This window comes from Tyto alba, unplaced genomic scaffold (assembly GCF_018691265.1).
Source record: "Tyto alba isolate M040663 unplaced genomic scaffold, T.alba_DEE_v4.0 Super-Scaffold_2, whole genome shotgun sequence".
In the NCBI taxonomy this organism is placed as follows: domain Eukaryota; kingdom Metazoa; phylum Chordata; class Aves; order Strigiformes; family Tytonidae; genus Tyto; species Tyto alba.
The window spans coordinates 51,424,781-51,436,194 of record NW_024881282.1 but is presented as its reverse complement, the minus strand read 5'-3'; the positions used below and the strand labels follow the sequence as shown (position 1 = coordinate 51,436,194).

At 37.8% G+C, this 11,414-nt stretch overlaps 1 long non-coding RNA gene across 1 annotated transcript; it reads left to right on the top strand.

Moving 5' to 3' along the window:
* The first annotated feature begins 503 nt into the window (after window positions 1-503).
* Window positions 504-9,756, top strand: LOC116963355. Its single transcript, XR_004408103.2, has 3 exons — window positions 504-568; window positions 818-898; window positions 9,188-9,756. It is a non-coding gene; the product is annotated as an uncharacterized LOC116963355 (long non-coding RNA).
* The last annotated feature ends 1,658 nt before the right edge of the window (window positions 9,757-11,414 follow it).

The following is an 11,414-nucleotide window of genomic DNA, read 5'->3' as shown; positions in this document are numbered from 1 at the left end:
AACAGACAAAATAATGATGAATGCAAGAGGAAAGAAACAACATCTGGTGATATCTTTCCTCAGTTAAATAGTGTTCATTGGTGTGCTGAGAGTCATCTGTTGCCAGTTTTAGACACCGATAGCATAAAACTCCCACTGATTCTCTTACAGAAGACATTTCATGCTGCTTGTGACATTTTTTCTGTATTCCCCTCTGTTCTCTGGTTCATCTTCCTTCCTCATTTTGTTCCTTTACATGGCCCAACAAGGACAGGATTTTTCTCCCCCCTCAGTTTACAAGTTCTCAGAGTTCACACCCTTTTCATACTCTCCCTCAAGAGCTCTTGCAGTGACCTTTCCAGAAAAAATAAACTTTCAGATTGCATAGTGATTAGAGACGTTATCCACATTAAGCATTCCCCATGTGAGCAGGAATATAACAAAAGCTCTTTTAAGAAACTCAAGCACTCTGCTGTAACTGGGAGAGGTATCGCCTACCTCCTACAAAAGTGGCCCTGTTATTCCTCTGCTAGATTTAATCAACCATTTGTGTCTGTCATCTCAGCAAGAAGCCCTTTTGCTTCCTGAGGTTTGTATGACTTAGAAATGCTGCTGCTAAATCACCAGAACAATTGTATTAATTTACAGTTTCTTTTCAGATTTTCTATCTGCTTACTCCATGCTTAGCCTATTTTGAGATTCTACTAATAATTAAAAGCTCTCACTTATTCTTATAAGGTAGAAAAGCATTAACTAAAATGTCTGAAAGCAAAGAGAAATATCTGCTCTTTCTTCAGAATATTTCTCCCTGATGTTCTCCCCATCTCCATCACCGTAGGCATTAAAATGACACGATATGAGGCAGAACCAGAAAAAGAGTTCATTTACAGGGAGATTTGACTCCAGTCCAGAGAACCGTGTAAGTCATAAATCCTTTATATATAATCGCTCCCTTTTTCCAACCAAGTATTCTGTTGTCCCAACAAATTATCTACAGGGCACCATTTGTCCAATAATTTGTCTCCAAGATAAATATTTTGACATTTTTCCTCCTTTCAGAAAACACACACAATGAGGCATTTTCAATTAAGGCTAAAGAGTTCGCTGAGGATTTGGGAGATGCTTTTAAAGTTGGGAAAAAAAAAATCAGTTGACAACTCTGATCCCTTTGGCATGGCACTAAGAATTACAAACACGAGAAACCATGTGATTGCCTGTTACTGATGTCTCTAAATGCAAGTGTCACACTGAAGTCTTCCCTCTGCTCTTGTATGGTCCTTAAGCTTTTCTGTTAAGTGAGTGTGCTTCATTTGACTTATGGCTTTAAATTCACCACAACAGGTGCAATATCAACATGTCTACAAGAAAAGAGTGATATACTGAGGACTCAAATGTTGAATTTCTCTTAAAAATTAAAGAAAATGAAAAAATGTCAGTAACTTTCATGTCAGTCATGGTCAATACAGTCATGTATCAGGTAATATGTGAAATCAAAGAATTATGATAAACTTACCGTTTTTGATAAGTGTGCTAAATGCAATATAACACATTTGTTATTACTTTTACTTTTCTTTTTGAAAAAAAGTAATTCTAGATAAAGAAACTCATTTGACTGTATTAGAAAATGTGTTTGCTTTCCTTAATAGGAAGTATAAACATTTGCATTTTGATCTCTGTGCTACATTTCCCTGATCATGTAAGTTGAAAATTTCACCTATTGTCATGTTAAAAATGAGTCAGTGTATAGCAGCTCAGTACAAAAATTCAGGTATTTAGCCAACATTTTAAATCATAGGGCCTCAATTTAATACCAGTTTTGCATAGGTGTTACATCCCTGTAAAAGAAGTATAAAGGACTAAACTTTTCCAGCCCCAGATGATGAGAAAGCTGAAGAACTGGAAAAGAAGCAAGTGAAGACCAGGGATAGACACTGTCTACTTGAGCTTCTTTTTTAAGAAACAAACTGCAGTGCAAGTTTTGAGAGGTTAGAAAAGATACGTGAAAATAATGTGTTCAAAAAAAAAAGGTGATATAAGTGTGCTAAAATGATTCTTCCCAAAAGTAAAGTTGTGAGTCTGAGTCATCCCAGATTGTTCAGGGGGTGAAAAGCAGGGTGGTTACACTGTCTACTGGTATGGAGTTGGTAGTGAATAATTTTTTTAAAGTATTTTTATAACCTCATGGTACCTGTGGAAGAAATAAGGGACTTTAGATAATTCTGGCAAAGCAACATCAGACAGTAGGTTGGGTACCTCCATGGTGAACTTGTTTTAATTTGTAAATCTGTTACAAGCAGATGAAAATAATCATTCTGCCTATAAAATTAATACAACCACTATTATTAGAACATATTTTCAAGATTATTCTTTCACTTATATATATAAATGGCTTACATGAAACTATAAACTTTTCAGAGACACATTCCTTAAAGCAGTACCCTGGATCTAAGGATTCTGACCCTTTTATTTCATATTTGTAGTTTAATGATGTAATTGTAACATCCAATAAGCAAGTTAGAATAGTATGTAATGTTTCAGTGAAATAAATTATAAAATTATAAAAGTCTGAGAAGGACACTCACATTGTTGGAATTAAGGCATCTAGTTCAGGAGCCCCTTGTTAATGGAATGAGGCTCCTCTGCAGGTTAGCTCAGGGAATCTCACTTATAAGCTTATTTCCAGTAATTATACAAAGACCTTAAACATGAAGTATATGAAAACCCTCATTAGGTTCATTTTTAAGACAGGTTTCATAGAAAGAAGACACTTGTGAAACTAAAGATGAATTCTCTCTTCTGTATTTCACAGTGGATATGATTTCCTTCAAAATTTACATTCTCAATTTTTATTTTAAAATAGACCTTGGCAACTGCTCTTTTTGGAATAAAAAATGTGCCTGTAGTTTGCACTTATTTAGATTCACTCTTCTAATGTTTCAATTATTTGTCTTATCCAGGCCCATTTATTTACTGTTTCAAATTATGTCTTGAATGGTTGTTCATTTGAGGTTTCCTACATGGTTGCTTATGTATCAAGGTAAGTAAGAAAAAAATCAATCTTATGAAAAATGTACATTATGAATAATAATTCTGAGGATTTTCCTTGTTCACAGAAAAGTGCTCTCTGCTTTTATTCTGGCAATCTAGTGTACCCTAGTGCAAATTTAAATCAGAGAAGATTTAGCTTTTGGAAAGGCTTTGTGAGCTCTTTACCAAACTCATATTTCTAAGGCAGCAATATCCTGTTATCCCTGACTTTCAGATTTAGCTCTTGTTGTCTTTAAATTCTTTTTTTTTTTATACTAGAAAAATATGTCCTTGCATTATAAGTACTACCAGCAGCATAATTGGTCTGATGAACACAGTCATATAGATGCCAATGAATTAAAATAAAAAAATATCAGAGTGCTTTCTGCACTTCTTGAACACTAACAAAAAACCTTAGACCTCAAGATCTGGTTTTATTTTGGCTGTGTATTCCTGATGAAAAAAAGGTCCATACATATCTAAAATTATCTTGAAGAAAGTGATGACCCTGATGGAATGCAGTAGCTGCCACAGCTGTATTTCAAGATACACTGGACAATAAAACGATGCATCATGGGAAGGTTTAAATCTCTTACGTTTTCTTCTGGAATTATGTATTTCTCTACTTCTTGGAGAGATTCAGCTTATCTTTTAAATATATTATCAAGTCATAAAATTAATTTATTTACAGCTCTGTGATTTTTTCAATACACTGGTAAGAAATTTAGTAATAGGAAAGAGGTCTAGTAATAGCTACAAATGCCTTAGGTTTGTGTAAAGCAGCCATCTTTATTTCAGATATCCAGTATTTAGGGTCTTTTCCAAGGTAGGGTTTAGCAGCAAGCTTCACTTCAGACGAAGCCTTCATTCTGCAAAATACCAGAACAACCGAAATACCAGCGTAGAGGAATGTGAACTATTTTCTTCAAATGGGATACACAGAACAAAAATGCGCTCTATATGTATCTGGGATATAGATATATTCCATATATAATGCAAGTCTCCATTCTAACACAGTCCCTATGTGAATGAGGTACAGCTATTTGGTCTACCTGTTCTTTGATTTTCTATTTGGAAATATGAATAACATTGCTATCCTACCTCCTGAGATATTATGTGACCACAAGCAGTAAATCATTTTGGGGTGCTCCAGTATTATGGGTATCAGGTCAGATATACTTTCTAGCTCAGATAGATCAAGTTAATGTGCAAATATCAAGTATGTGCAGTATCAATCCAGGATATAACCCTCCCAATTTATAGCAAGACGTTATTGTTTAGGTTAGTAATAACTAGTTAGAAAGATTAGATCATTATGTTGTATGTTGCTGATAGCAATCCAAAGATTTTCACAGAATTTAATAAACAAAACAAGATGTATGTGTTTTCAAGTGAAATATTAAAAGGAACAAAAATAAGTCTCTCAGTGAAGAAATGCAAGCAGATGGAAAAACTATTATGCAAATGCATGATTCATAGTTTTCCTAAGGAAACCACTTGACCTGAAAAATCTAAAACTGGAATTTGGCCACAACACAGATGCATGCCAAAGGTCTGATCCTTACTTACTTTGTTGGAATGCTCTTTAAAATTGCACAAAGAATCCCATTATTTAGAGGTTTGTACAATCCCAGTTCATCTGACTTGCTCACTTGACTTAAATTACAGCGCCATCTACTGGAGTAGATAGTCCAGATATACTATAAAATTTCCCTGTCCTGAGCTTATTTTTCAATTATTTTCCACTCTAGCTGTAATCAAATCAAGCTATGAATTTAGAAGCACTCAAAATAGTATCACATATGAATATAAATAGAAGGGACATCCAGAGTTACAACATTGTTATAAAGCACTGTTAGGAAACCAGACAGACACACAAATGACAGTGAAGACTTTTTGAGAGTGTATAACTTACTTCAGAGTTCAGGATGGCCAAAAAAAGCCAGTCTTTAAATACTAAACTTATAAGGAAATTTTCCTGTTGTTGGGTTTTACTACACCTGCCAGATCTGGAGTTTTCGCAGTTTATTTTGAAACTTCTGAGAGTGCAGCTGCTGAAGAGGATACCCCACGAGATGAACCATTCTGCTCAAGAGGGATTTTTTCCATACTCTGGTCTATTAAATGCACACTCTGCTAACCTTAATCCCCTCCCTCCCCCAAAAGATGCCATAGAGTTTAATCTTGTGCCCAACTGCTACAGCGAGGATGCAAAGTTGCACATTTCCATACACACCCTCCCCCAGTGCTCCAGTGTGATGAGTATATGTAAAGTATTACAGGACAATGACATTGAGATCTCAAAGACAGAACTGGGGCTGAAAAACTTGCCTTTTTGTAGACAACTGCAACACGCTACAGGGACAGTTACTAGTTAGAGATGGTTCCCTTGATTCAAGCAATGTGGAGACAGATACCGAGTAGCCTCCAGAGAGCCTTCTGGCACATTGGTATCACAACTGGGACATAATCAGCTCTTAGGACAGATACAGTTGACACACAGCCCACAGTTTTGCAGCCCATGTGTTCATCGTGCAGCTGTAGTCTAGACAGCCCTGCAGAGTAGTCAATGACTAAAAAACATCTAATTTTTCTACACGCTTATTAGACCAAAAGTAATTATGTTCCAGAGACCCTCTACATTGATGCAAATAAAGAAAAAGGTGCTAGCACTCCTTCTGTGTCAGGCTTTAGTTTTCTAAATGCAAAGAAAGAAATTTTCACTATGAAGAGGAAGTGAGCACTGTCGTCTATGATTTCTGTTCATACTCCAGGCAACTTCCACTAATTTAACAAACCTGCAACCAAATAACATCTAGTATCTTTCTCAAAACCTCTGCATCAACTTCCAGGTGAAGTCAGGAGGATTCACATCTAAAAGGCACTTGGTTGCACCACTGAACATCAAATTCAAGGCTATACTGCTTTGTGTCTTAGACTGAAGGGGCTCTGTTCTTTTTGCTACCTACTTTTTGAAACCAGCCTGCCCTTTCTGCTGATTCCTCAGACCATTTTGCAGCTAATGGCTGCACTGCAAAGACAGCGGAGATTTACAGCTGGGTAATTCTGTCTCTCCAGTGAACTGCATTGTATGCCCTTCTCCTTTTTGCTGGATTGTGAATGATTCTCCTGTTGGAATTTTTATTGAGCAGTGGAAAACAAACCTTAAAGGAACACATGATAATGTAGCTCGCTGAGAGGTCATCTCACATAAAGACTGGTGCAAGTTAGTTGTGTAACATATGGGGCTTTCTAAGGATTTAATTCTGTATCAGCAGGTTGAGTTTGACACTGGGCATTTTAGTAAGGCTGTGTGAAAATGCTTTACTTCTTGAAGGCACTCTTCTCTGAAAGTCCTTTGTTCAACGCATTTATAGCACTCATAGCTGAAAAAAATGGCTATTTTTCATTTGGTATGGCACCAGAACTTCTGGAAAAAAAAAAAAAAACCTTTAACTAAAAGTCAAGCTAAGGTGTTAAGCAAGGCCATAGTTTCACAGTTGTTTGGAACTGGCATAAACTAGAATTGCCACTGAAAGAGGTCGCCCTGCCCTGCCCTTCCCCAACCGTTGCGTGCATGGCCCCCGCCACTCCCAGCTGCTCACACAAAGGCTCGTATGGCCTCATGTCAGCTTTACTCTTTTTATCATGGTAATTTTGAGCCAGGCCACCGCATTGACCCAGTTCACCATGGTCTACATGAGTTTGAATTTATTGCTAATTAAGAGAGTGCCAAGTGGTGCAGAGGGACTTGCAGCTACTCTCTTTATGGCTGGTCACCTCTGGAGAATGGCTTCCTCCTCTCCACAAAACACCTGGCCCTTGGTCTTCTACAGATCACATATAGTGCCGTTGTGGCCCAAAGACATAATTACTCCTTTGTCTGCTTTTTTTCAGTTCAAAGATTCTGAAAGAATGGGATGGCTGTGTTGCAGCTTACCAGGAGAGAGTTTTTATTGCATGAAGCAGTGGGTATGTGCTGCACGGTCTGTGAAGGGAAGGGGTTGACAAGCAAGGAGTAAATCTGGGGGACCTTATAGGACAGAGGGACCCAGAATTAGCAAAGTCTCATCTATCCTGCCCAGTCAGAGGGATCCTGGAGTGAACTGTACCGTGAACCTGCCCAGGCACAGAGGGGAGGTGCAGGCAGGAGGAATGGTTGCAGAAGGGCAGCTCCCCTTCCCCCAGTGGCAGTGCCTGGAGATCTTCAACTGCTCTTGAAAGGACATCATGAATCTCATAGCAATGATGTGTAATAAGCTGATCTTAATGAAAGGGAATGTAATTCCACAGAGTTAAAACCTGCTGAGTTGACTCTGGCATATGTAAAAGATGAGTGAGCACTGGTGGGCTTTAGTTGAGAAAAGGGATGGATCAGGGCTCTGGTTTACTGCTCGGGGAAGAGGAGCTGAGATTCTCTCAGGGATTATTCCCTGTCCTTAGAAGTTGTTGCAGGTCATCTGTGTGAAATTATATGATGGTAATACTGAATTTTTACATACTGAAGTCTGGGGCAGAGAATATAATTTGGAGTGTGTGTCATTAGACAGCAACGTTAATGTTCCTGCTGAAAAAAAATACCGAGTTTATCTTCAGAGCCAATTATTTTTAGTAGCCATAGAAACAGATATTAGAGCCATTTTATATCTGTCTGACAAACTTCACATTTTCTGATCCTGCTTTTCTGATTTCTCTTGCTTTTCTTTCTTTTTTTCTTTTTCTTTCATGTCTAATTTTAATTTCAATGCAAAATGTCTGACAGAAACATAACTTCTACCTTAAACATGAATACAAACTTATTATTTTTGTCTGTGAAATTCTCCATTGCACCTCATATATATGTGCTCAGTTCATAGCAAAAGTATTTATTTCTAGTTAAAAACCAACCAATCAAAATGAATGAAGACACACACATGAAACAAAATTACAGTTGTAGATACTTTTCCTTTCCCATTCTGTTACAATAAAGTATCAGTTTAATTTTAGGATGATATCTCCCTTCTAATGAATCTAATACAGATTCTCATTTATTCTCCAAGTTTGCTCATCTTCAGTCATCTCAGATGGGTTACAGACACAAAACAGGAGTTTGTATTTACTTGCTTGGATTTTAAATTAGTCAAATTATGTGATTTTTGTGATTGTTTTCATTCATTGAGGTGTTCTTCCAATATTTGTGATTTTTTTTTTTTTCTGCTTTAGTGATGTTATTTTATGATCTCATACCTGCAGAGAGAAAATTAATGTTTTTAAAAATGCCCACTCATTCTGAGTAGCTCAAATGCATAAAGGTACTAAGTTCCATCAGCCTTTACTGACTTCAAATAATACTGCTGTGGCTGGCACTCAAGATTCCAGTTTCTCACAAATTCAGTAGGTAGAAATTTGAGCCCAAATGTCTCCTTTCATTAAAATAAATATCATGATATACCTATCTAACTTATAGAGAGAGAGCTAATGAGTATATTATAATATTTGCAAACTACATAATAAACTCATATTTAAAGGGTTGGGAAAATGCAAGATAGTTATGAGCACTTTGTGTATTTTCTGTAACACAAAATGAAGTTGGGCTAAAACTGATTCAGAATGAGACCTTACACACCAGAAGTTAATTATTACATATGAATATTATTTATTCCTAAAATACCCTTAAAATTCCTAAAGAAATAACCTTGTTGAGAATAAGAAATACTTTTCTGTCACTAAGCTGCTAACAGCAAAAGCATGTCCTATTTAGACACATGAAAACAGTGCTGTAGCATTTCTTGAGAATGGCCTTGAAAAACACAGATTTGCTGCATTACAAGTATTCTGTCAGTCAGTCTGGTGGTGTCAGCTCGCCAGCGCACACAGCTTCCATCAGTTCATATTCCATTTATTTGCTTCCCTTCGCTGTCTTTAAATCTAAACCTTTGTCCTGTAACAACTGCAATCAGTGCAAGCATAATTGTGATTTATGGTACGGGCAGCGGTTGACGGCTCCTCCTCTGGGGCAAGTCCCCTCCACCCTGAATTGCAGGGCAGCAAGAAACTGCCATGGGACTTAGAGCAATGATTTATTCTGCAATATCCTTGACCAAACCCCTGGGGTACCTGTGCAGCCTCGCCCCTTGGGCACATTCAGGGCATGCTGGAAAGAAAAACTCTGAAGTGCCATTCCCCTCCCATGTGTCTGCAGGCAGGTCGGACCCCCGCAGAGCTGCAGATGAGAGCGATCCCTGTTCCCCATTGCACTTCTGCAAGGGTGCCTGCTGCTGCCCACCCCGCTGCACCTGCCCGCCGTACCCCAGTGCTGCCACTCCTCAAAATCTCGGCGGTACAAACGGGTACACCCAACCCCTCTGCTGCGACCCCAGCACTGGAGTAGGAGTTGGGACTTGCCACACCACACAAAACACCATCCCAGCAGCAGGAGCAATGAGCTCCCGGAGGCCATCAGCATGGGCACCTCTCCTCTGACCATCGCCAGCCGCTCACGTGGACATCGCTCAGCAGAGCTGCGTAGAGGCAGAGGAGGACTAGTGTGAGACAGGACGGCGTGCCGTTTGAATAAGATACATTGGTTCCAGACTAATTCTGCTTATTTATAACACAGTAATGATAGATATTGCCACTCCTGAAATCTGGAAGTGTACAAGTTTCAACAAAACAAACCTGAATGTTATGGAGGAGGCTTCTATTGTCTGAAACTGTACCTCTAAAAAGCTGAACTTGAAAGAGAGGAAGCCTGGAGAACAGTGTCGTATCAGCCTAGGCTCAATATGCTAAGGCGTGTGCAATACATGAGTGAGCAGTGAAGATTTTTTTCAAATTCAGACTGACTCCTGATACCAAAAGTAAACAGAAGTTAAAAAGGAAAAAGAAAATTAACAGAAACCTATGCAACTAAGTTATCCCAGAGTTTAAATTCTTTGAAAAATCAAAACCATCTGAAAGTGATCTTGATAGTGCTGTTCCTTTGTTTGTATAGGCATATAGCCCATCCAGAGAAGGAAAGATATGTTTAATGCACTTAACACATTTAAGAGATTTCAGTCAACTTAGAAGAGGAGATTAACTGCAGAAAGGTATTGCAAAAAATAGATTAGTGTCATTCTTAAGGGTAGAAATTAAATTCTGAAGGTTTTTAAACAAAAGGAAAGTGAAACTATCAAAAAAATAGTATGTGATTTAAAGCTGGAAATTCAATTTAATACTTTTGCTGGAGGTAACTGAGCCTTCTGATTAGCAGCTCATCTAGAAGTGGATTCAAACAGGGCAACTGAATTTATTATCACCTCATGCATATTACTTACATTCCTGCCTTGAGGGTTGGGATATCCATGCCATTTGTAAATCATCTCCTTATTACCCGTAATTTTCAACATGGCTCTGAATCAGAGTGAATAGCTGAACCAAGAGAATGAGCAGACTGATGGGCAGCCATAGGTGGGAAAAAAATGATGGAACACTGTGCTCCCATGTATGAGCCCAGAACAAATGAATACCTACAAAAAGATAACTCTGGACAAGAGATGAATAATACCAGCTATTTCCCTACAATCGCTGTGTCAGTAGGAGGTCTTGTACATGCCCTTTGGATGCAGTTTCATGTTACACTTAATCCAACCTAACAGTGAGCTGCAACCAAAAGATGAAGTAATATTCTCCCTTTCCCAGCACAGGCTGTTGCCACCTTTGTCTGGGAATGGGAACATGACTGTCCCTTTCCCTGTCAGCCTGCTGTTACATTAAAGTTAATAAAACTTGAAATTTTGGCCTTTGAAAGCAAGTACGTGGTCAAGGATTTGTGCCTATTTGCCACTTAATTTAGAACACAGCATTTTTTCTTGGTTGTTGTCTGAGCAGTTTTATAAACTGAGGCATTTCAGTGGAAAAGACAATTTCTTACAGTTTAGACTGTACAGACTTTTACCATTTGGATTATTTTACTGGGAGAAAAGCAATAAAAAACATGCACAGTGGCTTCAGGCAGCTTGGGAAAGATCAGAAACTTCAGGACCACAACTAAAGAAAGAAAACATATTCAGTGCACTTAGACTAAAATAGCTAGGTCTTTATACAACAAAACATACATTGCAGATCTCAACTAAGCTGAAGACTCTTCTAATTTTGAGTATTATCCTGATTAACACAGCATTTTTTTCTTATCTTACTTCTTATCTTTTCACTTTGTTTTCTATAACATTAATGCATGATATTAAAATACCAAGTCAATTTGAAAATTCCTGTACCATTCTCAGTCTCGATTCCTCAGGGAAATTTCTAACATAAGTTTATTATTTTAATATAAAGTTATATTTTTGTTGATGTTAGCAAAAATAGATTACTTTTACAAACGTTATTATACTGAAACTGGTTCTGCCACTCTTACCTGGAAGTAATACATTTAAAGGTATTTTGAA